General features: G+C 37.2%; 1 pseudogene; it reads left to right on the plus strand.

Annotated features, from left to right (window-relative positions):
- Positions 1 to 26,547, plus strand: part of LOC150068502 (uncharacterized) — a 473,749-nt pseudogene that overhangs the window by 283,561 nt on the left and 163,641 nt on the right.

Here is a 26,547-nt window from a genome sequence, read left to right on the forward strand (position 1 = left end):
TGGTTTTAAATAATATGTTTTGAGAGGATAGGGTAGAAGAGTGTTATTTGTACAGGGCCTCCAGCCAGCAGTGTCAGTGCCTCTATGTACAAAAATGTTAACTCTTCTGTTTGGTTGGATAATAGAAAAACAATTTTACTAATTTTTGGTGGCGTTTCTCAATTTTTACTACATTTGTAGAGAGAAAATTAGGATCCGTGACACATGTTTTAAACCACTAAGAATAATTACATGTCTCTGATAGGGAGATGACCTGGGTTAAATAATGGTAGAAACAATTGTGGCAAGCCAAATGAATTTTTAATTCCTTTCAAAATGAGGAAAATAACTAGAGATTGATAAGCTATAAAAATTCACAATAGCATTATGATTAAGCCACTTGTCACTGGTATTAAAAGTATACTGTTTGGGAAGCGGTGCTGTGGTTCCAAATAGAAGAGCAGTGTCCTTACACAAAAAATAAATAAACTCATGGAAGCCAGGTGTGGTGGTTCATGCCTATAATCCTAACTACTCAGGAGACTGAGATCTGAGGATCTTGGTTCAAAACCAGCCCAGGCACTAAAGAACATAAGACTCTTATTTCTAATTAACCTCTAGAAAAGGGGAGTGGGGCTGTGACTCAAGGGTAAGGCTATATCCTTGAACTGAAGAGCTCTAGGACAGTGCCCAGGTCCAGACTTCAAGCCCTATGACCCCCCCATCCCTGAAAAAGAAAAGCAAAATGCTCATGGATAGCACCCAAGCCCTGAGTTCAAGCCCCATGACTTACCAAAAACAAAGGTTATGGGCTGGGATGTAGCTCAGTGGCATAGCATTTGGCTAGCAAGTGCACTGAACTGAGTTTGATGCCCAGTATTGTAAATCATTTGAAAGTCAGTCAGGCTTTGCAGGGGAGCTAGAGGCTATGTTACCTTCCTGCAATCAGTCTAAAAGGTACTTCATACAGGCACTAGAAAGATTCATCTGATAACAGGCAAAGCTTTTATCCAGTTGCACTTCTCTAATTAATACAGAACTGCTGTCTGCCATATTTGGGAAATGTGGAAGGATCTAGAAAGATGGGTAGAAATGGAGCTTCCATACTGATGCCACTGCAATTCTGCTTACAGCAAATCTCCATTTTTAGTGTTTTCCACAGTGAATGAAGTGTTTGTGTCAGATCTTCTTGTAAAGATCCAAAATAGTGGATAACTTTATTCGTTGACCCTCAAAGGAAGCTGATTTAAAAATAAAGCAAAAATAAGAAAACAATGTCATGCTGACTCTTAGGACCGTCATCAGACTTTAGGGTGAGTGAAAGTACAACCTAAGCAAGACTGTAGAAAGGGAGATTCATGCCTTAGACTGGATGAAATCACTTAAGTTTCTCTTTCACCTTAAAAAATAATTATTAAGGGCCAGGTTCCTTCTATAATCCCAGCTACTCAGGAGGTAAAGAGAAGCCAGGATCACACTTCAAGACCAGCTCAGGCAAAAGGGGGTGAGACATTATCTCAAACACAAAAGCAAACAAAGAGCCTACACCAGGGGTGATACTACGCAAGTATAATTCCATCAATTGGGAAAATAGGAATGTCGTTGTCCAAGGTTAGCCATGGAAAAATTGTGATCTTATTAAAAACAAACTAAAAGAAAATGGACTGGGAGTGTGGCTCAAGCAGTAGAAAAACACAAACAAACAAACTTGATGTCTAAGACAGCATAGCATCTTTGAAATTACAGTTTATAATCACTTTATTCTGAGTCCCTGAGAGCAGTGACACAATGAATGGAGCCATTTCTGCATTTGAGACTTTATGTCAAGCTAAGTTTTCCTGATGGATAAAACAAGTGTTAAGATGAGAATTTTCATCTCTGGAAATTTCTCTGTGCCATAATTTAGGATTAAAATACAAAATTAAATGAAAGTTCTCCTTTGATCTTGACTCTAAATCTAAAAAAGTGATCTGCCACAAAAGGCTCTCTTTGTTGTTGTTCCTGTTTAAAAATTCCATCTTTTGAGGTGAGGTGAATGCTGTGTTTAATAGAGATTATGTGACTGATTGCTTTAACCATCCTGAGAGCTCCCTGTGGTGTATTTTATGGGGACAGAGAGGGAGATTATATGAAAGTTCTCTCTTTCTGTACAGTGTCCACCTGTTCCTTAAAAATAAAAAGGGGGTTATATCACACTTCGTTGTAACTAAGGTTATGCATCCAAAGCAAAAACATAGGAACTGTTGAAACTCATGTATATTTATAGGAACAGCCAGAAAAGCCAGAGAATGGAAAGGCTCCCTGCAAGTTAAGGTATCTACTCAGTTGTTTTATTTACCAAGGAGTAGACTGAAGTCTAATTTTGCTTTTTAGCAAACTGTTATACATCACTATGGATAATAAGCACACAAAATCGAGGAAGAACTTTCTTGTGAGGTCTATACATAAATGAGCTTTGCAAATGTCTTTTCCTAATTGGTTTCAAAGAGGAATTTTTTTTTTGTGGGTGAATGTGGGAAGAATAATTTTACATGAAAACATAGTATAAAGTAAAAACAAATGATTACTAGAAGTCTTCAAGGTAATTGTACTATATGGAATCAATATGAACACTGAATTGCAGTGTTTGCGTATAAGCCTGCATGTGAAGTTGGAAATGATTGCTGTCTTACCATAATTTAACCTGAAGTTTGCATTTAAGAAAATAAAAATAAATAGATTTCAAATTAGTACCAAATACAATTAATGCTTGGATTTGTTAAAAAGCCACTGCAAATAAAAAAAAAGTTATAGGCTTTATAATATTTCTAGTATGAGTCATTCGTTTTCTTTGGCCTGCATAAATTTTGGCATTTTTATATCATTTTATTTTATCTTTTTTTGTAAAAAAAAACTGTTCATCCTTACTTTCCAGCTTTGAGCTACTTTGAGTTGAAGCATATGACTTTTTGTTCTTTATCTTCTTTCTTTTCCTTCCTTCCTTCCTTCCTTCCTTCCTTTCTTCTTTCTCTCTTCTCTCTCTTCTCTCTTTCTCTCTCTCTCTTTCTTTCTTTCTTCCTTCCTTCCTTCCTTCCTTCCTTTCTTTCTTCTCTCTCTCTTCTCTCTTTCTTTCTTTCTTTCTTTCTCTCTCTTTCTCTCTTTCTCTCTCTCTTTCTCTCTCTCTTTCTCTCTCTCTTTCTCTCTCTTTCTCTTTCTTTCTTTCTTTCTTTCTTTCTTTCTTTCTTTCTTTCTTTCTTTCTTTCTTTCTTTCTTTCTTTCTTTGTATGCTGTGCTTCAATTCTAGGCCTGGGCATTTCCTCTTTGCATTTGTGCTCAAGGCTGTATCTCCAGGATGAAATGCTTGAAGAGTGCTTTGTGTACACAGAGATTTGAGTTTACTGGAGAAGTGTATGGAGATGGGCAGTGTTAATTGCTGTGGTTCAAGTCAAGAGAGAAGACCTAGACTGATTGCATCTCTGTCTCAAAAACCTTAAAAGTGAAAATGCTAAGAGATAGGGTACTAGAGCATTACCTATCTAATTGAAGTACAAAACGCAAGCATCAGGTTTAAATGTTTGTGTAAGGGTGGTGGCACTGAGAAGACTGGCCGAGAGCTAGGTCAAAAGGACTCCACAGGGACAGGGAGAAACTGAGCCTGAACAGTGCAGTCTTTCGGTGGGTAAGCAGAGGCATGAAGCTTGGAAAAGCTCTTCCTGCAACTGCCCCTGATTTCAAAATCACTTTTAAACTCAGATCATAAAGAAAACTGTGATTTCTGCTTTCCTGTCTCCAAATAATGAGTGTTAGACCAAAATATGTTGTATCTATCGTATTTTTGTTGCTATTATATCATGATTTTGGTTTTGATTATGATTCTAGAGTTTGAACCTAAGGGACTGCACTGGCAGGAGATTTACCATATGAACCATACCCAGTCCTGTCATTTGCCATTTGTTTTTTAGGATAGGGTTTATAATTTTCTCTGGTCTGACCTTAGATTTTTAGATTGAAATACTCTTACTCTCCCACCTAGCCACCTCCCCCTCAAAGCTAGGAATACAGGAATGTGCCACCATACCAAGCTTTCTTTGAAGATAAGATCATCTTATATTTATAATGGGCTGGCCTCGAACCACAGTCTTCTTATTTCTACCTTCTGAGTAGCTGGATTACATGCATGACTTATCATGTCTGACCTAATCAAGTTTTGACTAGGTAGTTTTATATGAACCATAATTGTTTTGGTTTTCTTTGCAAATATCTATACAGTTTTTGTCTGCTACTTCACTTCTGCTTTCACATTGAAAAACTGGTACTCATCGTAACATTTCAAGTTAGCAGTCATTACTTGACTTTAGAATTTCTTAAAATTATATAGTCTATGCCCATTTCTGTGGTTATTGTTAGAGTTTTATTTGCTTGATTGATTTTAAACTCTACTTTTTTTAAGATCAGATTGATCAGGGCACAATTTTGGTATCTGGGAGAAATTCAGTCAACTTATGAATAAGCAATATAATTTGTATATCATGTCTTTCAAAAGCTTATATAGACACATACATGGACACAGATACACACACTCTAGAATTCTATAAAAGTGACTGCTTTGTCGATACAATTGGATAATGGAGAAGTTAGACATTCATGTCTAGAATGATTGGTGAAACTACTTTGCATACAAATTTTCTAGACAAGGAAAAATAAATAGTAAAGAAGTATACATATATATGCATACATATATATATATATTTCAAAATAATAATGTTTACCTATAGGAGTAGGTTATCTTGGAGACCATATGGATCATCTGGATGGAAATTGTACCAGATATTCCTTTTACTGAGCCTTTTTAATTGTTTTTTTTTTTACCAGTTCATTGGGAAATTGTTATGTAGCTAATGCTTGTTGTTTTATCTTTAACCTCGTACTTTCTCCGGCTGCCTGTGGTGAATGTTGAATTTCATTTCTCCTACCACACCTGTTCTTGTGTCCCTCGAAATCAAGCGTGGGTGAGACCTGGTGCAAAACAGGAAAGGCGACCCATACTTGGTTTCAGGGGCTGCCAGAACACCAACACCTGCACTTTGAAGGAAGACCATTTGTGTGGTCCAAGCTTCGCAGAAAACTACAGTGTCAGGGCAACTTTGTTCTATTAGTGATAGAAATCACTGAGAACCAAGAAAAAGAAAACATTCTTTAATTAGATTTTTTTCCCCAACTTTCTAAATAATTCGAACCAAGTGGACAGACTCCGATGCCTCTGGTGGTGATTTTAAAGACAAGGACAAATCAACTGCTTCTTTTTTTAATTAGTAGAAGGGTTACAGTTATATTCACCAGATAGAAGAAGCATTACTTCACAAACATTTATACCCCTTCTCATGTTTTTGTTTCCATTTCCATTCCCCCACCTCCTCCCCTCCTCTTATTCCCCCTTCAATTCCTATTTCAAATAAACAAATAAACATATATACAATATACCAGATAACAAGGTAAGATACTGTAACAATATGAGAATAACGTAGGGGACAACAAAAGAGATGAGAAATAACATAGTACATTAAGAATAACAATCACACATTATATAGCTCTTGTTTCCATATCCTGCAGGTCCTTTCTTACACCTCCTTATCCTTCCCTTCTCCAGCTGTGATCAGTTTACCCATGAGTATTGACTCTTTGACTGACTACTTGATGCTACCAGGAATTGACAAAAATACAGATGAAGAGTTGGGAATTTGTGTTGGGCCATTGTTTGTTGTTTAATCCTAGGCATTTACTAGCTCTTTTCCAGCCATATTTTCCCATACTCGGCTTCATTTTCATATGCTTTACAGTAGGGGAAAGAAGGGAGGGAGGGAAGGAAGGAGGAAGACAGGCAAAAACCTCTAGTTAAAGATTTGTCAGAAGCTCACTTTTTTGTATGTAGGAAATTGGAATTCTTTCAACTGAGTCCATCTGCTAAGATGAAGAAACTGAGTTCCATAAAATATATATTGATAAGTGCTTAATTGCATGTGTTGTATCTTTCCTGTTAACTCATATGTGCTCTATTTTTGGACTGTCATTTGTTAATTTTTGTTTCTGTGCTCTAATATCTTTCTTGTAATTTCATTTTACTGGGAAAAAGTGGGACACTGTGATACACAAAAAAACCTTTAGGCCAGAGGAACTATTTCATGTTCTGCTACATGTTTATTACACTTATCCTGGTCATCAATTTTGATGGGCTCACTTAGAGAAACGTAAGTTATTCCCCAAGAAGATTTATTCTGAACTCTCATACTTGGATTTCATTTTCCTGATAATTTCCCTGTTTATAAATGGGATTCCATTGTTCGTCTTTAGGTAATCCAATTAAAATATGGAAGTTAATAAGTGACAGTGTCCTTTCGTTGGATATGGAAGAGAATTTTGTATGTAGACTTTGCTGGGAAATGAGTAAGAGAAACATGCAGCTTCTCACTGAGGAACTCTTTTTGGAAATTCTAAAGAAGTGTGAGTCAGTAGATTTTTTTTGTGGTGATAGAAGTGAATAATAATCTATGATAATTTTTAGCCATTAGCCAGTATGAGAAAGTTTAGTGATGCTATTGAAGAGCTACCTATTAAATTTGCGTGGGTACACATGGTTAGTGGTTGATATTCTGAACAGCACAGTTCTGCAGTAGTTTAATCATGTAAGGAAGCTTTTTTTCTTTTTTAATTTAATTTTATATTATTATATCTTTAAATGATTGTCCAATCATGGAAAATTTATGAGCACAATGCACCTTGATTCGTGTCACTCCACTCCTGAAGACAATTTTAAGAGGATAAAATTTTACCACGTTCATAATTATTACTTCTTTCATGGATAAATAGTAATTTATTACATTTTTATACTTTGGAGCAGATTTAACTCACCACCATATCTTTGGGCTTAGTCTTTTGGGGGAGCTATGCCAAAGCTCAAAAAACTAATTGCATATAAACAACAGGAATTCATGTCTCACAGACAGAATTTTGGAGAGCCAAGGTCAAGATCTGAGCATGTTCGGAGTTTGCTGAGGGTCCTGTGACCAGCCATCTTCTCACTATTTCCACAAATGGTGGACTGTGCCTCATTTATTAAGGTACTAACTATAACTTCATTTATGTGACCTCCTTCTGTGACCAAATCATCTCCTCAAAGAACCTAACTCTTCATATCATCAGTGGGGGTAGGGGAATGTTGGACTCTCAACATGAATTTATGGGAAAATGGACACACAGGCATTTGAAACGTAATATCCTTCCCTAGTCATAAACTGTCTATGAAGTTGAACAAGTAAAACAACTTTTCAACTTAAAATATATATACATACAGATACATACATATATATATATGTAAAACAGTTAATTTGAAATTAAACCACTTAACCAGAATTTTATTAAAAGCTAAAAGCTGGCCAAATTAGCAAGGAAAAAAGTCACATATTTTAGAGTTACTCTTTGGCTATCATTGAATAACTACTCTAAATTAGCAAAAATGATTTGAGGTGATTGCTTTTTTGCAAAATAATTGAAAATATATCTGTGATAAACTCTATCCTTTGACATGGGGACAGGTCCATGAGCATTATAATAGCTAAGCTCAAAAGGATCCAGAAAAATCACTTACTCTGTTTTCAAAATGATATATGTTAGAGTTTAGCATGCCAACTGATTCAAAGTACCATAATCCAACCATTCAAAAAATCAAAAGCAAATCATAAAAAGTCCAATATTTGAATGGAAGTCTTCTGACTCTCATTCTCTTTCTCTCCCTTTTAGGATTTTGTTCTGTAGCAGGTCATTGTTAACAATTCACTAAAAAGGATAGCTTTAGAGTAAAGTAATTATAAGCAAATTCTGTTTTCAGTTACTTTATTTACCAGAGTACTTCTCAACTTTTAATTGTTCACCCAATACATTTACAAGTCAGAACATACTCGTTTATTAGACAATTACTTGTGTATGTTATTTTGTTCTATATTTAACTGCACTTTAAGGAAAATGGAAAGTCAGGTCCATTTAGTAGGAATTTCAGACAAATAGTAAATAAATACCTAGAAAAGTAACAGAAAAGTTGACTCTAAATTCCCCAGACTTTTTGTCTGCCAAGGTCAGTTTTCTGTCCCTTTCTTTATAAAGGCAATCACAGAGTGGTGGCAAAATTGTGGGTACCTAAAACAATTGTCTTTTTCACTACCAGTTTTCATTACTAAACCTGACAGCTCTATTGACCTATTTCTCTGTGTCTGTCTTTTGACAGCTTAAGGAAGAAATTAGCCACATACCTTTAGATTTATACCGTCGCACACAAATATGTGCATAAATATGGTTGTCAGGGTTGGCTGCTGGTGGGGTTCAAGGAACAATACTTGCTCTTCTAACTGTATAATGTTTGTGTACTTGTTCTAATTTTTTTTCCTCCCTGAAACAAAGTTCAAAGTGAATCACTGTATGCTTGCTGACTTTAACAAAAGTCAAAGAATTATATAATAAAAAGAATGTTATATGTTAAAGCTTAATTAGTTTCCCTCCCTTTGTAACTGTGCAGTTTTTTCCCATTCATGAAGTAAAATATGTAAATGATGAAGCAGTCAGAGCCTCATAAGATGCTTTGGGTTCTGATACGGGTTTATCTGAGGAAAAGAATGATGAGGATTTTTCTCTTAAAAGTAAAAAGAAATGTTGCCAAAATATAGTCTAAAAATGTTTTAAAAATGACTTGTATACACTTATCAATTGATGAAATGTCAAAGATTATTCAGCACATTAATGAAAAGCCTCAGGACAATGAATTGATTTGAGAAAATATTGAGTGACGAGAGGCAGATAGCTATTTAGAAAACATAGAATTAAATGAAAATGAGGATAGAAAAAAAATGCCAATTAACGTCCAGGGGAACTCTAAAATAAGAACCTCTGAGATGTTTTCTAAGAGAAATCTACCAGAACAAAAATCTTTGAATTAAAAGTCAATTTGTAGGGGCTGGGAGTTTGGCCTAGTGGTTAAAGTGCTTGCCTAGCATGCACGAAGACCCGGGATCGATTCCTTGGTACCACATACATAGAAAAAAGCTGGAATGGTGCTGAGGCTCAAGTGGTAGAGCTCTAGCCTTGAGAAAGTCCAAGGACAGTGCTCAGACCCTGAGCTCAAGCCCAGGACTGGCAAAAAAAAAAAGTCAATTTGTAGAATCTGGGCTCTTGCCAGTATTGCATGGCATACAGAACAATTGTACTTCTCCACAACGAGAATGATTGTGCCACATGGGGACTGTCTGCAAAGTCAGGAAACGTTTTTGGATTTGGCAACCTAGAAAATGCTACTAGCCCCCGTGTAGACAGCCAGTGAATTTTTTTGCCTTGAACTCAGGGCCTGAGCACTGTCCTTGGGCTTTCTTAAGGCTAGAGCTTTACCACTTGAGCCACAGTACCATTTCTGGCTTTTTTCTATGTATGTGATACCAAGGAATTGAACTTGGGTCCTCTTGGATGCTAGGCAAGCACTCTACCACTAGGCTAAACTCCCAGCCCCAGACAGCCAATGTTAATGTTAACTATCCTAAAAGCATAGGCTGGCCACTCTGTCCTTCCCTCACGTGCCAGGGAAGTATTATGCTGCTCTAAATATCAGTAGTGCACTAGTGGGAAACTGTAGGCTAGAGGATTATAGAAGCCATGTATAGGCTGGTGAGTGTCTGGGTATGGAAGACCCAATGAGATTGTTTGCATTACTTTTCTCAGTGCTTTGAGATTTCCCCTATGACACAAGACTTTTATCATTACTGAGTATATTTTAGAGTGAAGATAGAGCACTCGTTTGAATTTTTTTGGTGTGTGTGCAAATGTTTTCTTTGCTTTCTTACATCTGATTTAAACAACAACAACAACAACAAAAGGTTCTAAAAGTAAATGGTGAAGCCATGGCAAACCATTATCTGTCACAGTGACCATTTTAGAGAAGGCTCCGCTCCATTTTCTCACATTCCTGACAAAGACACACGGGAGGCTGGTCCTCACTGATGTAGGATGGGAAAGAAGAGCACAGCTTCTAGACGTGTGTCCCACTGTAGTTGCAAAGTCAAGTGGAATGACACACCAGGCGCCGGTGGTTCACACCTGTGAGCCTAGCTGCTCAAGAGGATGAGATCTGAGGATTGCAGTTAAGCCAGCCTGGGGAGAAAACTCCATGAGACTCTTATCCCCAATCAGATATTCAGAAAAAGCTAGAAGTGACACTGTCACTTAGAACGAGCACTAACCTTGAGCATAAAGAAGTACAGGGACAGCACCCAGGCCCTGAGTTCGAATCTCAGAACCATAAAAATGAATGCATAAATAAATATTCTCTAAAAGTAAATATGGAGTTGATAATATCTTTTCTTGTCCTTTTTAATCCCTTCAGAGGAGAAAACAGAGAGAAGGGAATATTAAAAGCAAAAAGTCTTCTCTTGTTTCTTCTGTTTAGTGAAAAGCTAGTATATGGTGGGGGTTGGGGGGAATGTCTTCCTAGTCTACTCCTGGATAATGCAGCATCAGTCCCTGGAGCTTTTGTGGATTAGGTTCAGTCTTTTGCCTGGGATAGCCTTGTGGTATATTCTCTTTAAAATGGTGTTGTTTAATTTCAACATATGCTTCTTGACATAAGCACAAACATAAAACAAAGAGAGGGTGAAGGCCAGTGCTGGAGCACACACTTGTACTCTCCGTGATTCAGGAGGCTTCTGTGGGATGACAGCAGTTCAAGGACAGCCTGGCAGAGCTATCAGACCCTACACGCAATGTAAATAAAGTAAAAGGGTTCGAGGTGGGGCTTGAGCAGAACACTTGCCTAGCAGGTGCCAGGCTCTGACTTAAATTCCGAGTTCAGAACAAAAGTAGAACTACGGATGGAAGATCAGCACACAAGAACTGCTTAGGCTAGAACACAGTTATTGTTAATGAGAATATTCAGTTTAAGGTACCAATTGCATCTATTTTGTTTATTGTCACCATATTTCTCAGGTTACTGTATTGACCTTGATTCTCATTTTAGTGGCCTGCGAGGCGGTTTAGCAACCAGATAAGTTTCCTTTAGGATATCAGTATTGTTGCATTTCTAAGATGAAACTTAACAATAGTAGTAATGGCCATATATAGGATTAAATTTACCTTCTAGTTCATTCAGCACAGTTTTTCGTATTGGGGAAAAAATATGGTGCAGGCCCTTCCCTTTCCTCTCCCCTTTGTTCCCCACACCCCTCTCCCCGCAATTTTACCTTTCCTGCCCTGCCTTGCTGGCCCTTTTCTCTCTTGCTTTTCCCCTGCTCTGCCTCCCTGACTTTCCCATTCTCTCTTACAATAATGAAGAATCTGGAAGATCGTTAATTAGAAGATTAGATACAAGGTTGAGTTTGACTCTTCATTGTTTCTATGACAATAGGTAAGTCAGCAGAATTTTAGAAAAATATTTCTATTTGAAGGGGCTGAGTTACACTAAAGAGCATGGAACAATGAAGAGTTGTGGGGTTTTGGTTGCAGTTGTGGTTGTTTTGCTTCTATCCAAGATCTCTTTCTAATAAAATGAGATAAAATTCTTCTTCAACAATTTTTCTTTAAGAAAAATTCTGAGATGAGTCTTAATGCATCCAATATACTTAGAGTTCAGGAGTCCTAGAATAGTATAAATCATATCCATTCATTTCTAGCAGAAAGCAATATTTTGGTGCATTCTGCATATTAACAAAGGCTTTCCAATGTTTTCGTTAGGGGTTCACTATTAATTTCAGTTTATTTAAGGACACAGAAACCCATGGAGGGTCCCACCTTATCCTCACGAGCCACAGAGCACTTCCCTGTCCAATACATACATCTTGGTAGCATCTAGAAAATGGATTTACTTGTTAAAAAAACATGATTTAATCCTGCACACAGTCATCTATTTTTCTTCTTTTAAGTGTTAGAGAATACTTTTTTAGAATACTTTTATAAGCCACAGCTTTTTCAAAAGCTCTTCAAAGAAGTAGGCAAGCTTTTTGATTAAGTTCTATCAATGGTTCCTAGAGCAAGGAGGCCATCAAATTCATTCTCCTTGACATTAGCACTGAGTAGCCTGGGGGATGGGGGTGAGGAGCCAGAAAGTTCCAGAGTGGATGTGTGAGTACTTTCTCCTGTCCCAGAACCGATGTATGCATGGCATGTGAGTTACCTAATTTTGGTAGTTCAAGTTCAAAAGCTGGGAGAATGTTCCAGGTGGTCCTTAAGATCCTGTTCTGTTTACTACCCTCACCCTCCCTGTATACATCCATATATTTTTTTGTTTGCTCTTCTGTCCCGCCAAGGACCGACGTTCTGTTTACAAGTTTTAATAGCTGATGTTTCAATAACTGATATTCAAATTCTTCCCTACTTTTCTCCTCATCCGTCACCTCAGTCATCCATGCCATAGGATCCTACAAGTATCAAATCTTTTTCAGTTTGTGTCAGGCAACTTGTGTTCTGGCCCTTTCTCCCTCCATGACCATTCCTGAGTTTTAGCATTATTGCCCCTTGTACATTTTCTCCTTCCACTCACACGTAGTTCCTGATTGGTAATGAGGTCTCCTATTAAGATCTAGTCCCCCCTCCCCCATCCATAGTCTTATTTTGCTTTTTTGTTACTTTCTTTTTGGTGTAGGTGTTCTTACCATTATTATACTTTCCCAATGAGTTTAGTGTGATTTCTAGACAAAAAGAAGATAGTTACATATGGGAGTATACCAAGTGATAGTAATGGGAAAGTAAGTGCTGGCCAATATTTGTCAGTAGAAATAAAAGGCAGATAACGTAATTAGAATATCCCAAAGGAATTGAGTGAGGAGAGATCAGGTATTTATACCTGATGGAGTCTCAAGAGAAGAAAAGAATTAATATGTGCCATCAGGGCACAAATGAGTAGACTTCTTTTAGGTACTGTGCACATCTTGCTGAGAAGCCAATACCATTCATTAAAACAATTATTTTCTGAGTGCCTAGTAGTGGTAAACTCTTCCTAGCTGATGGTAGATACAGATACAGTTCTGTCTTCCATTTGTTGGGGTGGAAATGGAGAAAATCAAACAAACGGAATAGAAACACAACACAATAAATTCTAAAGAGAAGGTCTCATAATTTGAAAACAACTCAGTGCCCAAGTTGAAGGAAATTTATAATGCACATAGTCTAGCTAATATTATAAAAAGGAACATTATATATTCTTTTTAAACTAATACTAGTTTAAAAATATTTATTGACCAATATTTTCTAGGCTATATTCCAAGATTTATTTGTGGCACGGTTCCAAGAATCATGCTGTGTATATAGAAAGGTACTGATGGCACACACCTGTAATCCTAGCTACTCAGGAGACTGAGATCTAAGGATTGCAGTTTGAACCTAGCCAGTGCAGGAAAGTCCATGAGACTCTTACCTCCATTTAACTTTCAAAAAACTGGAAGTGGACCTGTGGCTCAAAGTGGTAGAGTCCTAGCCTTCACCAAAAAAATTCAGGTATGGAATCCAAGCTTTGAGGTCAAGCCCCACAACCAACAACAGAAAAGGAAGGAAGGAAGGAAGGAAGGAAGGAAGGAAGGAAGGAAGGAAGGAAAGAAAGAAGAAAAGAAAGAAAAAAGAAAAGAAAAGAATAAATAGAAATGAGCCCAAGAAAGGAGGGTGAATACTGGGTAAGGTTTCTTCCCACAGGAGGAAAGTCAGTAACATATGGCAGTGGAGTAGCGTCACAGCCACTGGAGCATCTTGGGGTATGATGCATTCTGTGCGAGGGATGGACTTTAAATGTAAAGCAAACACCTGTAGGTGTTGAGGGCTCACAGGCTTCTTGGGTTAAGGGAAGTATGTGCAATTCTAAGGGATAGGCTCCCTTGAGTTATTCAGACTGATGACTATTAACACTGAGGTGGGGCAGGAATGGGACTTAAGACCGGATCCACTGGGAGGCACACAGCTTCTAGTGCTGCCACACTTGGAACTTTCCCACCTCTCCTTTTACCATTTTCTTCTCCTACAAGGCCCCTTGTTGTGATTGGAAAGAGACCTCAGGACATCATCACCATGTCACCAAATCCCCCTCACGTCCTTTCCAGCGATCAGGAGCACAAACCAGGACATCGAAAACAATGACTGCCAGGCACTGCTTTCATTCATGTTTTTAATATATTTTTATTGTAATTAATAAAAGGGTTACATGATATTTGCCAGGTAGAAGGTGCATTAATTCACATACATTGATACCCTTTCACATGTCTTGGTACCCATTACCCACTCCCAACCCCCCACCCTCCCACCCCCATCTTGGTTTTCCCCCTTCCCTATCAAATTTCAAATAACCAAATACAAATAAATTCAATATATCAGATAACAAAGTGAGATACTGTAACAATATGAGATACCCAAGGGACAGCAAAGGAGATGAGAGATAACATAGTACATTAAGGACAACAATCATTTGTTATATGGCTTTTGTTTCAATATCCTGGAGGTCCTTTCAATTAGCTTCATATTATATGGCCTTGTATATCAAGGTTTTGCTCTACTGCAGATCTCTGCTAGTAGAGCCCAAGGTTTCTACTGATTATGACAAATGAGGGAAACCATTGAGCCTAAGTTCCTTTGAGTATGGCTTACTTCACTTAATAGGACTTTTCCAAGTCTTTCCATTTCCTAACAAATGGGTCAATGTCATTTTTTCTGACAGCAGCATAGAATTCCATTGTGTACAAATACCACAACTTGTTGATCCACTCATCAACTGAGGGACATCTAGGTTGGTTCCATATCTTTGCTATGGTGAATAATGCTGCATTTCATTCATTTTTTAATAAGGAATTGTAACCAGGCATAAGTCATGCTGTTATGAATTTCGCATTAAAACTCAGCCTGTGTTTGAACTCTTTAAATCAGCTATTTTCCAATTCATTTAGTTCAGCTCTAATTATAACTGATTGCTCAATTCTTATTGAAAGAACTATGTGTGTTTTGATTTTAGTTGAAGCCTTTATAATTGTTAATGAGGGAATCTTTTTTGGATATAAATGCAAAAATATATAATATATAGTCTATACACCTACATTATACATTAATCAAAGTATTAAGACTATCAACTTGGATAGATGATAGCTCCACCTTTCCATCTTACTGCATGTAGAAGGGAATTCTGTGGCTATATTTGGTCAACTTCACCAAACTGAAATTAATTTCTTTTACATAAAAGAAAATGACACATTTAAACCATGCAATGTTGATTCCTTGACATTAAGTGTGTGTGTATGTGTTCCCATAAATTTGTCTTTCCTTTGTTTTCCTTTGCATCTTGAAACTAGGGAAAAGGAGCTTCATTGATTGACTTTATGTTGTAAAAGACTCAACTTCTTTATTTGACATTGTGTTCTACTTAACCTCGTTCTTTATCATCTGACAGAAATCCATTTTAAATATTGTTTTGAAAGTCAGATTTCTGATGCTTTTTACTGCTGCTAGCTGTTATTTTTGTGTATGTGAGGCACTGCATAAAATTGTCTATTGATATGAAGCAGGCTGGGGAATGATTTTTCGGCTTTGATCACTGGAATGAATCGATTTTTAACAAGCGCTGGGCAGGGTGGCAGCAGCTGAGGTTGGGTCCCTAACAATTTCATTGAAGAGCTGTGTTTGATTGGCTGTTGCTAAGTGCTCTCTTTCAGTGAGCTTGTCTGAGAAGACTTCCGAATCCAAGTGAAGATCTTTTATTGGGTTAGAAAATGCTGTTAAATGTTATTTACTGATTAAAATATAATTACAGGCTGTCTCTATTACACAGAATCATCAATTTGCCATTAGTGCTACTTGGTGTAAACTTTGAAAATGTTAATGAATCTGTAACTGGCCTCCCTACTGAACCCACTGAATAAAATAAAATAAGGAAGTACGTGATCAATTTGTGTGTGCACATAGGTTCATTAATTTATTGAGATATATCACAGTTGATTATTTTTTAAACTCAACTCATAGTAGCAGTATTGCTATGGTCTCTTACTCTCCCCCTCCCCTTCCTTCCTTTTCCCAGTATCTCCCTGTCTTCATCTAAGCTGATCTCTTGGAATGTGCTGGGTGAGAGGCCTAAGCTATTGTGCTAATTTGTTTTATAATGTTCACTATGTTTTGTGTTCAGCTAGCAGACTTGATTAGAAGGCATTGTTATCTTCAGGGACAACCATGCAACCTAGCTTTCTGAACTGTCAGCACACTAATGTAATCGGAGACATGAAATCTAATACTACTCACTGTTGATTGCCAATTCATCAGCCCTGCTCTGGTTCAGTACATTAAACTAAACAAATTGTTATTAGTTTCCTGAGAAAACAGAAATAGAATTCTGTTGGCATGTGTACGTGTGAGTGTATGAGTGTGTGTGTGTGTGTGTGTGTGTGTGTGTGTGTGTGTGTGTGTGCGTGTATACTGGGGCGTGTATACTGGGGCTTGACCTCAGGGCTGGGGCACATTCCCTTAGCTTTTGTTTTGTTTTGTTTTTTTCCTTGAGAAAGTTTACACATACTTCCACTTCTAGCGTTTTAATGGTGAATTGGAGTTGTCTCATGGACTCTCCTTCTTGGGCTGGCTTTCAACCAAGAACCCCTGTGTAGCTAAGATTAAAAGTGTGAGCCTCTATTACTCTATTCAAGAGTAATAGAATTTCTTAATCAGCAATAGAATTGTCAGTCATTTTTTTTCTTAAAAGCCTCATGTGATTTCTTATAGTGAGAAGCCAATCTGGGACAATTTTCAGTTAAGAGTTTATTTTTAAAAGAATACACACTTATATTACCACAGTTTTGTTCCTCACAGTATGTTGCCCTGTTTAATATTATTATTATTGCATTATGATTATTTTGAATCTCTGTGAGGAGATTCATGGGTAAAAGTATTTATGTGTATATATGTAATGTTATATCTTTGAATCATGAAACAGGGTGTTTTTCCCCTCCAAAAAATTATTTAGTCTGTCTTAGCATTGTTCTTTCCTTGTTGGATTTCACCAAAGAACTATAGCCAAGAATACAGTATTCTTTAAATACATTGACAAAATAACTCTAGAATACTTACGGTTTCTGCCTTAATTTAAAAACATAGTTTAATTTTTTTCTTTGTACTAATCTTGATATTTTCATCTTGTCTGAAGATTGACAATCTTAAGAGGATTTTTGACAGCTGTGACTTTCAAAGAGTAGAGCAAAATCAGATTTAAAACTGGTTAAGTCCAACCTGCCATAGCAAAGAAAAGAGTTCTTTCAGTCTTTAGAAATAAATATGTCAAGCTAAAATAATTGCATTTGTTTCCTGAGAGCTTTGAATTCTAGCTGCTAATCAGCCACTTCACAGCCATGGAAAGATTTGGATTAGAGAGAAAATAAATATTCTGTATTTTCCCAAGGATAATCAAGTCATCACTCAGTATAAAAATTCAATGCCCTATGAAAATATGTTAAGTTGCAGAGGAATGGAAAGAAACAAATATCATCATCATCAACTGAGTTTTGTTGTATAACAAAACAAGTTTCAATCGCAACGAGACTATGATACATTTACTTAGAAGTTAGGTTGACTTTTTTCTTTATATCTTTGCATTTGCCCCATGTGTCTAGGTATTAGCAAAAAAAAAAAAAAACCATGCCCCCCCAAATTAGGCAGAAGGTGTTGTTAAATATACAATGAAATATCTAATCTGGTAGGTACATTCTTATTAATGTTTTACTTAACAAGTTTTACTTTGGTGCCAATTAACAAGAAAAATAATAATTTAATGTTTCTTTAAATCTTGTTTCTTGGGAGGTTTCTGAATCTCAGCATTATTTTAGGAACATATTTTTTTCCATCTCATTTTTTTAAGTATGCAAACATGAAAACCAAAAAAAACCCACAAATTATGGGCTAAGAAATAAAGACTCGAAGTGGATGGCATGTTTTCATCTGTTTATGCTTCAGATTGGCAGGGCATAAAAGACCCCCTATAAAAAACCCTGTCTCCTGTAATGAAACTCAGCTCTAATCCAACTTCTACGGCTTAGGACCTCCTACAAACCCTGGACTCTATGAGGCAGGCATCTCTTGGTGCTCCATTATTTCTTTACCAAATAATAGCTGTTTAATGATTTACTACTTAACAATTTTTATAACTGCTTAGAGAAAAATTTGGCTCTTTTTAAGTCTTTTCATTTCCTTTCACACTTCCTCGGGAGAAGAAAAATACTTATCCCAATTGCTTAAGTAATTTTCTCCGAAAATACTCCAAAGTCTCTATCACTTTTTAAAAAGGCAATTCTATCTTCCTTTCTGAAAACATGTTAGAATAAAAGATGCCTGACAGCTGATTAGGAAAGTGACATATATTTTACTTCCTTTCAGAAGAAACATCCTAGAAACCTATTTACTTAGCAGGGACAGTGACAGGCTGTCCAGCAAAAAATAATTGATATCCTTTCTGGTTTGGGGAAAAGGGAACAAAAAAATCAGGAAGATCTTTCTTCTGCCTTCAGAGATGAATAAAGAGGGAGAAAGTGATTGTCATGAAATTAAGGCTTTCTTTGGGGTACATCTGGCTTCTGACACATTTTATGTAATGGTAAGAACTCTTTGCCTCATGGGGTTAATAAAGCTTAGTGTGATATTTTCCGTTCTTTTCTGCTACAGAAGCTGCCATATTCCTCTTTTGAGTTAGAGCTATAAATGTCTCCAAATGGGCAAATTCATATATCATTGTCCCTGAATTGGCATAGACATCAAATGTGGCACAACTTCAGTCATTCAGATTAATTATATGCAAAAAAACTCTTTGCTGTATAGTAGCTTGTTGACTTTTGAATGAGAGGAGCAGGCAGAGTTGTTGGTTTCTGTATTACTAAACAGAATGGTCACAGGAAAATTAGTCCACCTTTTAGAATTTTTATTTTTTATTTCCTTAAAACAGGTTGAAGCTGTAGCAGCCCTTTCATAGGATCTCTGTTATGAAGTCTGTCTGAAGAAGAGCAGAATATTGTTATGGATAATATATTGAATATCTGAATAATATGTGAATATTATTATGAATACCTTCAAAGTAGCTATGAGCAGAGTCCATCCTGCAAGCTGCAGAAGACCCACAAAAACCACAAAACCATGTAATATGCATGCTTCTGCCCATCTTCTGTCAGTTGCCTGCAACTGCTCTGACTGTATTGATAATTTTGTATGGCCTTCAAATGACATTATCAATATTCAAATGACTATTGATAAATTAAAAAACACAAAAAATAAGGGAGTATCCCGTCCTGTGAAGAAATGTTGTTTGGGGATTCTTCTCTATTTTTTTGCCTTTTGAAAGAAATACTAGAAATGAAAATATGAAATATTCTGAAAGGGGGTCTGTCTGTGGTTTTCTTAGAAAAGAAAAATGTAATTTGTCTTCTAATAGTTATAGCTCAAGATGTCAAATTTATTCTTATGAACACTATTATTTTTATAGAAATAGTTGATGCTCCAAGCAAGATTAATTTCTCCAATATTTCATTATGAATATTTTTATTGCCATGTTAATCCCTTTCAAATCAGGCTATTCTCTGCAAATTTATTAACAAGCATTTTTTCGTTGTTTTTAAATGGCATCACCAGTCAGCCTTACTTATCATAAGTCTTAGTAAAGCTATGCACTGTTCTAGAAACTATGTTAATCCACAGCAAACGCAGGCACCAGAAAGAACCACTCTGCCAAGTTCCTGATTGCCCTGTACGATGAAATATCTGCGTTTCTATATTAACATAAATCAATAGGTGGCAGATCCCATCTGATGGGGACAGGCTGGTGGTGCATCTGCAGAAGTCATGCTTTGCTGACCTAATAGAATATCTGTATTCAGAGAAGTGGAAAATTGGTTGTTTCTGTAGGTTATAAAGTTCTAAGCCATTGCTTGCCATCTGAGAGCGTTAATTCCACTCTGTCAGTTGTTTCTATACTTAAGAAGTTGCTTATCACAGAACTAACTGTCCATGACTATTCTCCAAGCCATTTGGTAATAAATAGTAGATAATGTGTAATTTTCATATTTTTATAATGAAAGATACTATGTAAAATTCTGTGCACCTGACCTTCAGAACCTTCAGATATTTCCTCCTCCTCCTCCGCCTCCTCTTCCTCCTCCTCCTCCTCCTTCTTCTTTTTCTTTTTGGTGGGTCACAGGGCTTGAACTCAACCTGAGCATTATCCCTGAGCTCTTCAACTCAAGGCTACCACCCTACCCTTAGCCAAGCCCCACTTCCCGATTTCTAGAGGTTATTTGGAGATAAGAGTCTCAGGTCCTTTTGTGCCAGGGATGGCTTTGAACCTTGATCCTCAGATCTCAGCCTCCTGAGTAGCTTTGATTGCAGGCATGAGCCACCGTGCCTGGCTCTCATCAGTTTTGATTTGAAAAAAACAATAATTTACAGGGTTACAGAGATTCCATTTTGCCATAGGTTTTATTTGACAGTTGATTTTCTTAAGAATAACTCAATGCATACTTGTAAAAATTATTTGCAGATAATTGTATAAATGCAATGTGTTGTACAATAACAATTAGATGCTATTGACCAAGTGGTGGATCTGTGGGTCTAACTCAGGGCTTCCTACTTGCTAGGCAGGTACTCTACTAACAGAGACGTATCCCCAGTCTCTTGTATTCCATTGTTGTTGCATTTTTATTTATTTTTTCTGGTGCTGGTCAAGGGGCTTGAACTCAGGGCTTGAGCGCTGTTCCTGAGCTTCTTTAAATTTAAAGGTAGTGATTTACCACTTTGAGCCACAGCACCACTTCCAGTTTTCTGTGGTTGAGAGTCTCATGGACTTTCCTTCCCAGACTGGCTTCACGCCATGATTCTCAGCCTCCTGAGCAGCAAGGATTATGGGTGTGAGCTTTATGTGCCCAGCTGCATTGGTTATTAATTCTTATGTTGGGTCTCATGTTATGCCTGGGCTAGATTAGGCTATGATCTGCCTATTTGTCTATGTGCACTTCCCCTGTATGGAGGAATAATACCACTGTACCCAGCCATTGTGCTTTCCTGGTATCTGGGGGAGCAGATGTATGCCAGGGCACCCAGCCATTACTTGGGAAGAAGTTTTTTAAGCTTTTTGTCTTGGCTGACTGCTCAGAATCCCTTAACCACCACCTCCCAGGCAGCTAGAACCATAGGGCTGAGCTATCACACTCAGCTACCAATGTAATTTTTAATGTATCTCAGGAGATCAGGGAATTTGCTAATCTTTCATGCAGTATGGTCACAGAATAACTTTCCCATGGCTATCTTCATCATCTCCTAGGCTAATACTATGAATTACAATTAATTAAATCCTGTTGTGGATGGACAAATAGTGATTGACAAAACACAACGGGTTAGAATGTTTTCTGTTTTCAGCATATTCCATATAATCTATAGAACAAACCACTATGTTATTTCACCACATTTTATTATGGTTAACCTCATTATGGAATTTAGTATTGTATGTCTGATTGAGGAAATTGAGGTGAGGAATATGATTTGATGCATCACAGCTAATTCCTGGGTAAACAGAGGCAACAGGAAAAGATGTGTTGAATACCCCTGGCTGTAATTCATTGCTCCTATGAACAGAGTGATTTTTTTTTAATCTGATAACTTCAACTTTCTTCCTTGATACTCTTGTGTTTTGTTATTTGAAAATAACACAAACAAGGCATGCTACTTTGCCAATAATATCTGACCACCTAATTTGCTACTAAAATTCAGGTGTAGAACCTGACCAATTATAGATACAGATATTCTAGGCTTCTAGATGAAAAAAAAAAGTAAAATAAAACATCTCAAACAGCCATAGAAGATTTCAATTAGAGCATCATCTAAATATAAAAACAATATTATTGTGTTACCTACACAAGAGAAAATTCTAAAGCATCTACCACAGTTCCAGTCACATTCAGTGCATTTGAGGATTTTTTTTTCTCCTTTAGAAAAACTAAAAATAGTTTCTATCACTGTAGATCCACAGAATAAATTCTAGTTGAAAAAGCCACATGATTTCCAACCAAAATTTCTCCAGCCTTTTGGATCTCTCTTGTTTCGGTAAAGAATCAAAAAAGGAAAAATGGTGTTCCCAGTTGAGAAGCCACAATAAGGGCTTTATGTAGATACCAGGATTAAAGCCATGTCAATGGAGGGAAACCAAGTCTAAATGAGAAAATTCTTAGCCTGGCCCCTAGTGGCAGCTCTAATGGAACCTGGTTCTCCCCTGGTTCTGCCGTTCTTATTACTGGATCCTAGTTATTTATGAATTGAATTCCCACATAGTTATCTTGCTGTTATTGTAAAATGCCACATTGTATTTTGTGTTAAGTCAATAAACGCCTTGTGCGCACCACTGTATTTATTTCAGGTTTGTAATATCCATGCTTTTACCCTTTTTCTGACATTTTCCAAGTCTCTCCCTGCAAATCAGCTGGCCAAGAAGACGAGCTTCCTTTCAGAAATTGACAGTCTGCTGCTGTGGGCCTAACCACCAATTCACACCCCAGGGGACTGTCTACCCCTGCAAGAGATTTGCTCTTAGTCCTCTGACACATTGGTTCGTTTAAAAATTACTTCTAGGATTTCTACTTCTTGCAGGTAATTCTTAAAGAAACATGAGAAATGTTGGTTGTTTGAAGCTTAGACTTAAAAAGTAAAGAAGCAATACAAAGAGATCATTTGAATTGGAGAAATAGAGGTGATTTCATGAGGTCATTGAATATATTTTCTAACTGACTTTCCAACTCCTTTGAAGAGTATCAGCAATAAAAAAAAATACAGTTCTCAGGATGATGTTATCTTCTTCATGCTTTGACTTTGAAATGGAAGTTTTGTAAAATGATACCCTTGGAACACAGGCTTATCAAAATGTGTTAAAAGTTACAAATATGATTCTCATCATCTATGTTGATTAGTTGTGTTTCAGTTTGACTGGGTTCAAGGATGCCCTATGAAACAATAAATCTCAGTGTGTGTGTGTGTGTGTGTGTGTGTGTGTGTGTGTGTGTGTGTGTGTGTGTGTGAGAGAGAGAGAGAGAGAGAGAGAGAGAGAGAGAGAGAGACAGACAGACAGACAGACAGACAGACAGACAGACAGACACAGACACAGACCGACAGACAGACAGACAGACAGACAGACAGACAGACAAATACAGAGAAAGAGATGGAATGTACTTTAGTATGTGGTTCAGTAGATTCCTCGGCAGATTCATCTTCTACTGTTACCAATGCAGTGGGAATTCATTTGTTCAATACTTGTGGGGTCTGGTTAGAACCAGACAGAGAAAACTAGTGGAGAGCCCACCTACCCACTTCCAGGCCTAGACTATCTCTTCTACTGTCTTTGCAGATCACCGCTCTTTGTTATTATGCCTCTGAATTCTGGGACTTACCCCTATTTCTCCTTTATTCCCCTCTCAAAAGAATGAAGCAAAAAACCTGAACTGAGCTGCATGATCAACTTTCTGGGTTCTCTAGCTGAGGATTTCCTGGTTCTTACTTACGGCTTCCGGATCATGAGGCAGTTGAGGCTCTATCACCCCCTGTCTCGTTACTGTAATGAGTCAATCCTGTATTCTCTGAGTCACACTTCTATGGAATAATCAGAGTAATACCTCCCACAACAATGAAGTGAGATACAGGCTTTAGATGTGACTCAATTTATGCATCCAGTGGGATGCAGTTCAGATGGATTGCGCCTCTGAGCATTTACCAGTACTTAATAGAAATATTAAAATGAGCTCTCTTGGTAACACATAAAACTGAAAATTGTGCTAAAGTACAATTGACCATAGCCTTTTAGGATTATTCTTTTCTACTGGAGAGAAATAATTTATTTCTGTATAAATATAGGTATAAACCTACTACTATACTAATATGGAACTTTGTCGGACTTAGGACTCTTTTATTAACAATCAGTTAAAGTATGTTTATTTTTCTGATTAATTTTTGTTGAACCTGTAATGCATATATATGATATTGAAGACATTCTACCTGACCATTTTACTTGGATATTTCATGCCTGATTAATCTTCCTTAATCAAATATATTTTAATGTTCTCATTTAGGTTCTGTTTTATTGTTTCATTTTAAAATGCACAGAGTCCTTAATTTTTTCATAAGCCATTTTAAATAATATTCTAAAATACAAATATGTGCTTCCCCACAATAACAGACAGAGACAGGATTTTCTTTGTCTCATGAATAAAAACTAAGAAGAAAAAAAGGAAGCTAGGAACAAGGAGAGAAGAGAGCCGCACCTATCTACTTCAGGAATGTCCTGAAAAGAAAAAGTCCTAATTATTTTCTCTCATGAAGCAAAACTTTTGTGTAAATGCACTCTTTCTTCCTAATTAAAGTACAAGTGGACACATTTGTAGAGTCAGTTACTACTGTGAAATTTATGCTGAGGATGAGAAAAAGCACAAATCTAAGACAACTTTCCAATCACCCCTCATTCCATGGGGAGCCTCTATGTATAACTATGCATGAGAAGAGTCCCTGGACACAGACGATGTGAAGGACAGCCACCATTTAGAAAACCTCAGACAAAGCATCTATCTTTCAAATCTATCTTTCTTGCCCCACCTTAAAAATGAGGACAGAGGGGTGGGGAGTGTGGCCTAGTGGTAGAGTGTTTGCCCAGGATGCATGAAGCCCTGGGTTCAAGTCCCTGGTACCATATACACAGAAAAAGTGGTGTTGTGGTTCAAGTGATAGAGTGCTAGCCTTGAGCAAAAGGAACTCGGAGACAACACCCAGGTCTTGAGTTCAAGCCCCAGGACTGGTCAAAAAAAAAAAATGAGAGGGAGCTTTTGTGATCATTGAAAGGTAGATCAATTACCTAATAAAAGTATTTTGTGAAACTGGAATACATACTGACAACTCTAGGGGCTCTGGTGATTTCTGTCAGTGCCCTTTGAATACTTTTCCACCCCTACATACCAAGTAATAACATAAACTCTAAATGTTTGTCTGGTTTAGTTACACATATTTAGAAATAATTGATATCCTGAGTCCATTGGGTAGGCAAGTCAATTCTGTGAGTGCCTTCTCCCTTCTATATCAAGTTCCATATTAAAATATATAAAGATGTGATCGCTATTATTGTTAATAGGCCATCACTCTAAAATGCTCTAAAACTTCCAAGTTAAAAAGCGCCATTCTGATAAAATGTACTATTATTATGTTAGGTTTTCCACCTGTGAAGGCTTCTAATTATGCTTTCCCTGCATAAAAAATGCAGCGAGGAAAACTGATAAATGGCCAACAGCTACTTCCCTGCTGATTACACAAAATTTCATTATAGTCGAACATTTAACAATTTAATTCTGAGCTCTCTCAGGAATAGTCCGTAAAATGTTTTGCTTAGGCCTCCTATTAAGCACTGAATTCTCAGTTTAAATAAAAGGTACATCAAGCCTTTACCATAAGCAGAGTTAACTCATTTAGTCACTAGAGAGGAGCCTGAAGATGACAGTTAAAGACAGAAGAAATAAACACAATGAAAACATGCTCAAACGATTTATTCTTTTATTATGAGAAAGCCAGTAATTACTGCTATGGAAATGAGGCAGTTTTAAGGCAAAAGCATCTCCTTGATTCTAAGAGATAGGTTTTTACAAATGGCCTATAATATTAGGGAAAAATTTTAGGCATATATATGCCTTTTATTTATGCAGTGTAGGAAGTGCTTCAAATAGCTACAGTAATTATTCTCTTGACTTTTTTTCTTTTAGCATTATCCAACTGAGCATTCTTCTCTGATTCTCTTGATTGCATTAGAGAAATGAGACAGCTTCATCTAAATATGATGGTGTTTCTGACACTGCTTCCACACTAGGCAGTTACTAGTCTCTCATTTTTAAGTGATGTGGCATGGCCCTGGTCGGTGACCTTGACATGCCCTTCACACAGCCCAGTGTCCTTGTATGTGTGACAGCGTCTGCATCTGAGGGCCAACAACAGTAGGGGCTAGGATGCATGCCAGAGGGCATTTTTTTCCCACTTCTGTGTGTGAATCACATGACATATATTATTAAAATCCCGGGAATCTTCTTTTGGTTTCTCTGTTGTGTGACTCCAGCGTACAAAGTTTCAGACATCGTTTCATGTTGTCATGTTCTGACTATCTTATTCTCTAGCTTTCTGAAATTTAGTCATTTCACTTATATCTGTTAGTGCTTCCTTCTTTCTCTCCTAGGAAATGTTCCAGCCCTCTGCTACTCACACTTCTCAGACCTACACCAACTCCTTGTCTCCTCCAGGCACAGTAACCATGTGTTTCCCTGTTTGTGTGCAGGGAAGGAATTATGAGAATGAAGGACCACGGGGTGGGATTCAGCGGTATGGTCAACACCAGAACCCAAGCATGGATGGATCTGACTCCAAAATTACCTCTAAATTTTTCTATGCATTGTCTATATTGGCTCATCTGATTTCCCATTATGCCAAAAAATTAGAATTATAGGAGGTGATTATTTTCCTTAGACCCTTTCTTGCCCTCTAGTTGGAAGTACTTCTGACAACCAATGATAGGCA

This window comes from Megascapheus bottae, chromosome 1 (genome assembly GCF_031878675.1).
Source record: "Megascapheus bottae isolate mThoBot1 chromosome 1, mThoBot2.hap1, whole genome shotgun sequence".
In the NCBI taxonomy this organism is placed as follows: Eukaryota; Metazoa; Chordata; class Mammalia; order Rodentia; family Geomyidae; genus Megascapheus; species Megascapheus bottae.